This window comes from Nicotiana attenuata, unplaced genomic scaffold (genome assembly GCF_001879085.1).
Source record: "Nicotiana attenuata strain UT unplaced genomic scaffold, NIATTr2, whole genome shotgun sequence".
In the NCBI taxonomy this organism is placed as follows: Eukaryota; Viridiplantae; Streptophyta; class Magnoliopsida; order Solanales; family Solanaceae; genus Nicotiana; species Nicotiana attenuata.
Genome location: NW_017672600.1, coordinates 153044 through 163231, shown reverse-complemented (window position 1 = coordinate 163231; position 10188 = coordinate 153044).

The following is a 10188-nucleotide window of genomic DNA, read 5'->3' as shown; positions in this document are numbered from 1 at the left end:
TATATATATTATTCTAAATATTATTGGACTTTATCCTAAATCTTATTAGATTTTATCCTAAAAGGGCCGTGTGTCTTAATATCGTTGTCCAGTACTCTATTTTATATATCATGAATATATATTTTTCTTACAATTATACTCCAAGCATACCAAATAAATAACTTCTTTTATTATTTGTAAAAACATAAAAGTGGAAGGAGTTTTTTAAGATAAGCAATGAGAATTAATCCACAGTAAAGACGAAGTACAACTCAATTCGGCATCTTTTTAAGGTTTACATATCATTTCAAGTCATATTCTTTTGATGCATACACTAATGAAAAATGACTCGGAGATTAGCACCTCCTTCCTTAGCTTTCTTAGTCAAAGATATATGGCTACATTTAAATAGCAAAATATTTGAAAACAAAAAGAATATTAATAAAGATCTAAGTACAACAAAGAAAAAAAATGAATGAACATTTAGAGTAATAACATGTAAAGGTTATAAATTTTTTTTCAAAGTATCATAAATAAGAAAGAAAAAGAGAATACACAACACCACTGCTTCAACGGGAAAGGTAGTACTGGAGAGTTTGCATAACTTTTAGATGGATCTGACGTGCTTTCTCATTTACAGAAAGAAGAGTATATATACACGAGTTTAAGCTCATGCTCCTTAAAATCTCTCCTAAGAATATTCTCAGAATATCATATTCCTATAATTTCGTCTAAAATACCACATCTCTAACATTATAGATACACAATATACAACTACAATATCTACACATTTACAGATCTTTCTTAATAAAAAGAGATCCAGCTCTCTACATTCAACAATATTAATGAAGCACGAATGAAAATTTATAAGGCCAACAAAATTTCTTTTTATAGAATCATAATGCTTCTTTCTTCCTCTTTAGTTCAGCTCATCAAATCAGGATGCTGTCACGACCCTAAATCCCAACCCGGTCGTGATGGCGCCTCTCGTGAAGACAAGGACAGCCAACTAAACCCAGTTTACCTTTAAGTAGTTAAGCAACGTAAAACAGTCGAAAACATGATTTAATTGTATTAAGTAGCGAATAATATCAATAAAGCGCGGAAATATAGCCCAACACAGCCCTAACCGGGGTGTCACAAGTCACAAGCATCTATAAGTCATAACACAAGTCTGCTAAGTCTGTAAACTAGTACATCTGTCTGAAACATGATAGAAATGATAAAGGAGGAGAAACACGGAAAATGCGGACGCCAGGCAGCTACCTCGTGTACTCCGAGTGTCCGCCTGAAGCTGGAAGGATCAACACTCGGGAGCGGAACCAGCTACGCCTGAATCTGCACACAGGGTGCAGGGAGTAACGTGAGTACTCCAACTCAGTGAGTAACAAATGTAAATAATGACTGAAAGTAAGAAAATACATAAGGCACAAGGCATTCTATAATGAAGCAGTAAAACCAGTTAAAAACAGTAAACCAGTGAAAAGTCAAGTAAATATCCTTTTTCCAACAATGAACAGGTAATTGACAAACAATTAAGGTATAGTAAATAAATAGAAGCTCGCCCCTCGGGCATAGTATCCACAAATTCGCCCCTCGGGCAACATCTCAAAACAATGCCAGCCCCTCGGGCTCAATCTCACAACACAACGGGTACCCGCGCTCACTGGGGGTGTGCAGACTCCTGGAGGGGCCCCTTACGACCCAAGCGCAATAACAAGCCATCTCGTGGCATCAAATCTAGGCCCTCGGCCTCATATCAATCAAGCCACCTCGTGGCTTACATATCTTAGGCCCTCGGCCTCAAATCAATATCAGTGTTTCCTTACAACATAGGCCCTCGGCCTTACTCAGTCAAAAATCCTCACAAGCCCCTCGGGCAACAGTAAAACAGTGTTTCTCAGCCCAAAACATCATTTAAAATATCATTTAAGTCCCAAAACTGAGTAAAAATGGCTGAGTAGTAAAACTGTGGAAAATAACATGACTGAGTTCAAGTAGTAAATCAAAACAGTGAGGAAACGAATAAAAGACCCGAAGGGTTCAGATAGTTGGCACGAAGCCCAAATATGGCATTCAGCCTAAATCATAATGATAGCAAGTAAGTTTTCAGTCAAATACGCGGTAAAATCATCAACTGGGACGGACCGAGTCACAATCCCCAATAGTGTACGACCCAACGCTCATCAACGAGCGTGTGTCTCACCTCAACATAGCACTACGATGTGCAATCCGGGGTTTCAAACCCTCAAGACATCATTTACAATCATTACTCACCTCGAACTGACTAAATCTCTAGCTCGCGACGCCTTTGTCCCTCGAATCGGCCTCCACGCGCGTCGAATCTATCCAAAATCAGAACAAGGACGTCAAAATATGCCAAGGTAGGAAAGCCCAAACGAAAACAATCAATAAAGGGCACAAATCCTGAAATTACCAAAACCCGACCCCCGGGCCCACGTCTCGAAATTCCGAAATTTTTACACTAACGGATTCCTTATCCCTACGAGTTCATACATATCAAAAGTTCTCAAATCCGACCCCAAATGATCCTTCAAATCCCCAATCAAAAGTCTAAATTTCCAAGCCCTAGTTCTTCAATTTTTAGCTTAAGTTCCATAATTTTCTATGTGGAATTCTCATAATAATCAAGTTTTGGGTCCAAGAATCTTACCTCAACGTGATTCCCCTTGAATCCCTCTTCAATCCCCTTCAAAAATCTCTAAAAATGACCAACTATGGAGGAAATAAGCCTCAAAATCGCGGACAAGACGAGTTTAAAAACATTCTGCCCAAGTCTAATTTCCTTCTTCGCGAACGCGGTCAAACCCTCGCGTTCGCGAAGCACAACTTAACTTTGACCAAAATTCCTCTTACGCGATCGCGACCAAGCCCCCGCGAACGCGATGCCTTACCCTGGCAAACCTTCGCGAACGCGCCCCATACATCGCGAACGCGATGAGTTAATTCCACTGAAGCTCAGCCTCTCAATTCCTTCTACGCGAATGCGACTACATGCCCGCGAACGCGATGCACAATCTCGTAGCCCTTCGTGAACGCATCACCTGCCTTGCGAACGCGAAGGCTAAATTTCCATCTCTCTCAGCTTACTCTTCGCGAACGCGAAGACCAAAATGTCTGCAACTGCTGGAACCCAAAATCTGCAGCTTTCTAAACTTCAAAATGGTCCGATTTACCACCTGAAACTCACCCGAGGCCCCCGGGACCTCAACCAAAGGCACCAACATATCCAAAAACCTTATTTAAACTTGTTCCAATCATCAAAACACTTCAAACAACATCAAATCAACCAAAACACATCGGATTCAAGCTTAAGTTTCTAAAAATCTTGCTTTTGATCAAAAACCCAACCAAACCACGTCCGAATGACCTGAAATTTTGCACACACATCCCAAATCACATAACGAAGCTACTTCAACTCTCAGAACTCCATTCCGACCCCTATATCAAAAATCTCGCCTACCAACCGGAAATCGCCAAATATCAACTTCGCCAATTCAAGCCTAAATCTTCTCCAAACCTCCAAAACCCATTTCGATCACACTCCTAAGTCCCAAATCACTTCCCGAAGCTAACCGAACCATCAGAACTCACATCCGAGCCCTCTAACACATAAGTTAACATCCGGTTGACTTGTCCAACTTAAGCCTTCTAAAAAGAGACTAAGTGTCTCAAACTTCACCAAAACCAATCCGAATTCAATCCGACCAACCCGATACCTCAAAACACGGATAAACAAAACATACAGAAACAGAAATGGGGGAAATGAAGCGGTAACTCATGAGGCGACTGGCCGGTAGTCACATCCTCCCCAACTTAAACAAACGTTCGTCCTCGAACGAGTCAAGAAAACATATCTGAAGCCTCAACAGGTGCGGATATCTGCTCCGCATATCCCGCTCGGTCTCCCAGGTAGCCTCTTCCACGGGCCGACCTCTCCACTGCACCTTCACCGAAGCTATATCTTTTGATCTCAACTTCCGAACCTGACACTCCAAAATAGCTACTGGCTCTACATCATAAGTCAAATCACCCTCCAACTGAGCCGTGCTGAAGTCCAGGACATGAGACAGGTCCGCAATATACTTTTGGAGCATAGAAACATGGAACATCGGATGCACACTCGACAAGCTGGGTGGCAAGGCAAGCTCAAAGCCACCTCCCCAATCCTCCGAAGTACCTCAAAAGGCCCAATGAACCGCGGACTCAACTTCCCTTTCTTTCCAAATCTCATAACACCTTCCGTGGGCGAAAATGTAGGACACATCTCGAACCTTCCTGTCAGCATAACTCTTACGCCTCGACTGCGCTGTACGAAGTCTCTCCTGAATCACCTTCACTTTATCTAAAGCATCCTGAACCAAATATGTCCCCAATAGCCTAGCCTCACCGGGCTCAAACCAACCAACTGGAGATTTACACCGCCTCCCATACAAAACCTCATATGGAGCCATCTGAATACTCGACTGGTAGTTGTTGTTGTAAGAAAACTCTGCAAGCGGTAGAAACTGATCCCATGACCCTCCGAAATCAATAACGCAAGCGCGTAGCATATCCTCCAATATCTGAATAGTGCGCTCGGACTGCCCGTTCGTCTAAGGGTGAAAAGCTGTGCTCAACTCCACCTGAGTACCCAACTCCGCTAGACAGACTTCCAAAACTAGGAAGTAAACTGAGTGCCCCAATCTGAAATGATGGAAACTGGGACACCATGCAACCAAACAATCTCCCGGATATATATCTCTGCTAACCGCTCGGAAGAATAAGTAGTACAGATAGGAATGAAATGCACGGACTTGGTCAGCCGATCCACAATCACCCAAATAGCATCGAACTTCTTCAAGGTCCGTGGAAGCCCCAACTACAAAGTCTATAGTGATCCGCTCCCACTTCCACTCCGGAATAACCATCCGCTGAAGAAAGCCACCCGGTCTCTGATGTTCATATTTCACCTGCTGACAATTGAGACACCGAGCTACAAATCCCACAATATCCTTCTTCATTCTCCTCCACCAATAATGCTGTCTCAGGTCCTAATACATCTTCGCGGCTCCAGGATGAATAGAATACCGCGAGCTATGGGCCTCCTCCAGAATCAACTCCCGAAGCCCATCTACATTGGGCACACAAATCCGGCCCTGCATCCTCAACACCCCATCATCTCCAATAGTCACATCTCTGGCATCATCATGCTAAACTCTATCCCTAAGGACAAGCAAGTGTGGATCATCATACTGGCTCTCTCTGATGCGCTCATATAGGGAAGACCGAGAAATCACACAAGCCAATACCCGACTGGACTCCGAAATATCCAACCTCACGAACCGATTGGCCAAATCCTGAACATCAACCGCAAGAGGTCTCTCCCCAACTGGAATATATGCCAAACTCCCCACACTGCCATTCGGTTCAAAGCATCGGCCACCACATTGGCCTTCCCCGGATGGTACAATATAGTGATGTCATAATCCTTAAGAAACTCCAACCATCTCCGCTGCCTTAAATTAAGATCCTTTTGCTTGAACAAATGCTAAAGACTGCGATGATCAGTGAATACCTCACAAGATACGCCATACAAGTAATGCCTCCAAATCTTCAACGCGTGAACTATGGCAGCCAACTCCAAATCATGAACGGGGTAGTTCTTCTCATGGGGATTCAACTGACGAGAAACATAACCAATAACTCTACCCTCCTGCATCAACACACAACCAATCCCTACTCTCGAAGTATCACAATACACAGTATATGAACCTGAAGCTGATGGCAAAACCAACACTGGAGCTGTGGTCAAGGCTGTCTTGAGCTTCTGAAAGCTCTCCTCACACTCGTCCGACCATACGAATGAAACACCCTTCTGAGTCAACTTGGTCAAGGGCGATGCGATAGATGAGAATCCCTGAACAAACCAGTGATAATAGCCTGCCAAACCAAGAAAACTGCGAATCTCTGTGGCTGAGGACGGTCTGGGCCAACTCTGAACCGCCTCTATCTTCTTTGGATCAACCTGAATAGCCTCACTAGACACCACGTGTCCCAAGAATGCCACTGAACTGAGCCAAAACTCAGACATGGAGAACTTTGCATAAAGCTTCTCCTCCCTCAATCTCTGCAACACAACCCTCAAATGTTCCGCGTGCTCCTCCTGACTGCGCGAATATACCAGAATATCATCAATGAAAATGTCACGACCCAAACCCAGACCCGGTCGTGATGGCATCTCTCGTGGGGACAAGGCCAGCCAACTAAACCCGATTCATCCTTTTAAAATAATTAAACAGTTCATAAGCGGTTTAAATATGATTTAATGATAATAATTAGCGGAAGTACAACCCGACACAGCCCAAACCGGGTGTCAAAAGTCATGAGCATCTATTAGAGTATAAATACAACTACAAGGTCTGAAATATACGAAACAGGACTGATAAACAAAGGGAGAAAAGCGGTGCTGCGAATGCTGGCAGTCACCTTGCTAACTCCGATAACTCTGCCTCCGCTCAGTCAAAACCCACTATCGGGTGCAAAAATACCTGCATCTGCACACACGGTGCAGGGAGTAAAGTGAGTACTCCAACTCAGTGAGTAATAAAGGTAAATAACAACTGAGCAGTAAGAAATCACGTAAAGCAAACCAATATGCTGTATAGAAGCAGTGTAAAACTCTTTGAGAAAAGCAGTGAAGCTGTGAAATCTTTAGAAATATCTTAGCTCAGTTTAAACTCTTTTGAAAAATGACTTTTTCAACAGTTACGCAATGAATGCAAAATAGTTAGCGTCGATAAGCACCGAAAATCTGCCCTTCGGGCACAAATACCACAGTATAACAGGTAAAATGACAAGTAAATATGAACGATGAACACATAACGGTTCGCCCCTCGGGCACATATCTCAGAACAATACCAGCCCCTCGGGCTCACTCTCAAAATAGTACCAGCCCCTCGGGCTCACTCTCAGAACACTCTCAGCCCCTCGGGCTCACTCTCAGAACACTCTCAGCCCCTCGGGCTCACTCTCAGAATAATGGGTACCCGCGCTCACTGTGGGTGTGCAGACTCCGGAGGGGCCCCTTACGGCCCAAGCGCTATATCAAGCCACCTCGTGGCATCACCTCTCGGCACTCGGCCTCATATCACTCAAGCCACCTCGTGGCATATATATATAAATATCTCAGGCCCTCGGCCTCATATCACTCAGCATATCCTCACATATGGCCCTCGGCCTCACTCAGTCCAAATATCATCACAAGCCCCTCGGGCATTAGTAAAGCAGCAGTTCTCAGCCCAAACATCATTTAATATATCATTTAAGTCTCAAAACTGAGTAAAATTGGCTAAATTTGTAAAACAGTAGATATCAACAGGACTGAGTTCAAGTAATAATTCAAAACAGTGAGGAAATAGTGATAGAAATCGTCGAAGGGTTCAAATAACTGACACGAAGCCCAAATATGGCAATCAACCCAAATCATGATGATAACAAGTAAATTTTAGTCAAATACGCAATAATTTCATCAATCGGGACGGACCAAGTCACAATCCCCAACGGTGCTCTACCCCACGCTCGCTATCCGGCGTGCAAGTCACCTCAATATAGCACCACGATGTGCAATCCGGGGTTTCAAACCCTCAGAATATCATTTACAATCATTATTCACCTCGAACCGGCGAAATCTCTAGCTCGCGACGCCTTTGCCCCTCAAATCGGCCTCCACGCGCGTCGAATCTATCCAAGATCAGAACGAATACATCACAATATGCTAAGGGAACAAAGCCCAAGCGAAAACAATCAATAACGGGCACAAATTCCGAAATTACCAAAACCCGAGCCCCGGGCCCACTTCTCGAAACTCAGAAATTTTTGCATCAACGGGTTCCTTATCCCCTCACGAGTTCATACATACCAAAAGTTCCTAAATCCGACCTCAAATGGTCCCTCAAATCCCAATTCAAAAGTTAAAAATCCCAAGCCCTAGTTCTTCCATTTTTAGCTTAGGTTCCATGAATTTCTAGGTTAATTTCACAATAGAATCACGTTTTAGGTTCAAAAATCTTACCTCCGATCGATTCTCCTTGAATACCTCTTCAATTCCCTTCAAAAAGCTCTCAGAAAGATCAACAATGGAGTAAATGAGCCCTAAAATTGCGAATGAAATGTTTTAAAACATTCTGCCCAGGTCTAATTTTCTTCTATGCGATCGCGGGAAAATCTTCGCGATCGCGAAGCACAAAAACTCAGCTCCCAAAATTAACCCTATGCGAACGCAACAAATTCCATGCGATCGCAATCAACAATTTCCTTACAACTATGCGATCGCAACATATCCTATGCGAATGCATTGAACAAAAATGGACTGCCCTCAAAAGCTTCTACGCGATCGCAATAGCACCTATGCGATCGCAATGAACAAAATACCTGCAACTGAAACCTGCAATTTCTGCTATCTTTTAAGGCACAAAATGGTCCGGTTGACCATCCAAAACTCACCCGAGGCCCCCGGAACCTCAACCAAAAGCACCAACACGTCCTAAAACCTCATTCAAACTTGTTCCAACCATCAAAACACCTCAAACAACACCAAATCGATCAATTCACATCGAATTCAAGCCTAAGTTTTCTAAAAACTTCCGAAATATGCTTTCGATCAAAAACTCAACCAAACCACGTGCGAATGACCTGAAATTTTGCACACACATCCCAAATGACATAACGAAGCTACAGCAACTCTCGGAATTCCATTCCGACCCTCGGATCAAAATCTCACCTATCAACCGGAAATCGCCAAAATACTAACTTCGCCAATTCAAGCCTAATTCTACACCGGACCTCCAAAACCAATTCCGATCACACTCCTAAGTCATAAATAATCTCCCGAAGCTAACCGAACCATCGGAACTCGCATCCGAGCCCTCAACACATAAGTCAACATCCGAATGACTTTTCCAACTTAAACCTTCTTAAAAGAGACTAAGTGTCTCATTTCTCACCAAATCCAATCCGAACGCAAAATAAACAACTTGATCACAAAAAACACGCATAACGAAGCATAAAGAAGCAGAAATGGGGAAAACGAAGCGGTAACTCATGAGACGACTGGCCGGGTCGTCACAGAAAACTATGACAAATGAGTCGAGATAAGGACGGAACACGCTGTTCATTAAATGCATGAACGCTGCTGGGGCATTGGTCAGCCCAAAAGACATAACCAGGAACTCATAGTGACCATATCTGGTCCTGAAGGCCGTCTTAAGAATATCCGAATCCCTGATCTTCAACTGGTGATAACCCGAACGGAGATCAATCTTGGAAAATACCCTCGCTCCTTGAAGCTGGTCGAATAAATCATCAATGCGAGGCAAAGGATACTTATTCTTAATTGTTACCATGTTCAATTGCCTATAGTCAATGCACATTCTCATAGTGCCATCCTTCTTCTTCACAAACAGAACCTGCGTACCCCAAGGTGACACACTAGGCCGAATGAACCCCTTATCAAGGAGTTCCTGAAGCTGCTCCTACAACTCCTTCAACTCCGCTGGTGCCATACGATACGGCGTAATAGAAATAGGCTGAGTGCCGGCACCAGGTCAATACCAAAATCAATGTCCCTGTCCGGTGGCATGCCCGGCAGGTCTGCAGGAAATACATCAGGGAAATCCCTCACAACTGGGACAGCAACAATACTGGGAGTCTCAGCTCCAACATCTCTCACAAAGGCAAGATACGAAAGACAACCCTTCCCAACCATACGCTGGGCCTTTAAGAAAGAGATTACTCTACTAGGAACATAATCAGTCACGCCTCGCCACTCGATTCGTGGCACACCCGGTATAGCCAATGTGACTGTCTTAGCATGACAGTCCAGAATAGCGCGACACGGAGATAGCCAATCCATGCCCAGAATGACATCAAAATCCAACATACTCAATAATAAAAGATCAACTCGGGTCTCCAGACCCCCAATAGTCACCATACACGACCGGTAAACACGGTTTACAACAACAATATCGCCCACCGGGGTAGATACATGAACAGGTAAAGCAAGAAACTCACTTGGCGTACCCAAATAACGAGTAAAGTATGATGACACATAAGAATAGGTGGAACCGAGATCAAATAATACAGAGGCATCTCTGTGCCAGACTGAAACAATACCTGTAATAACAGCATCTGAAGCAATAGCATCGGGTC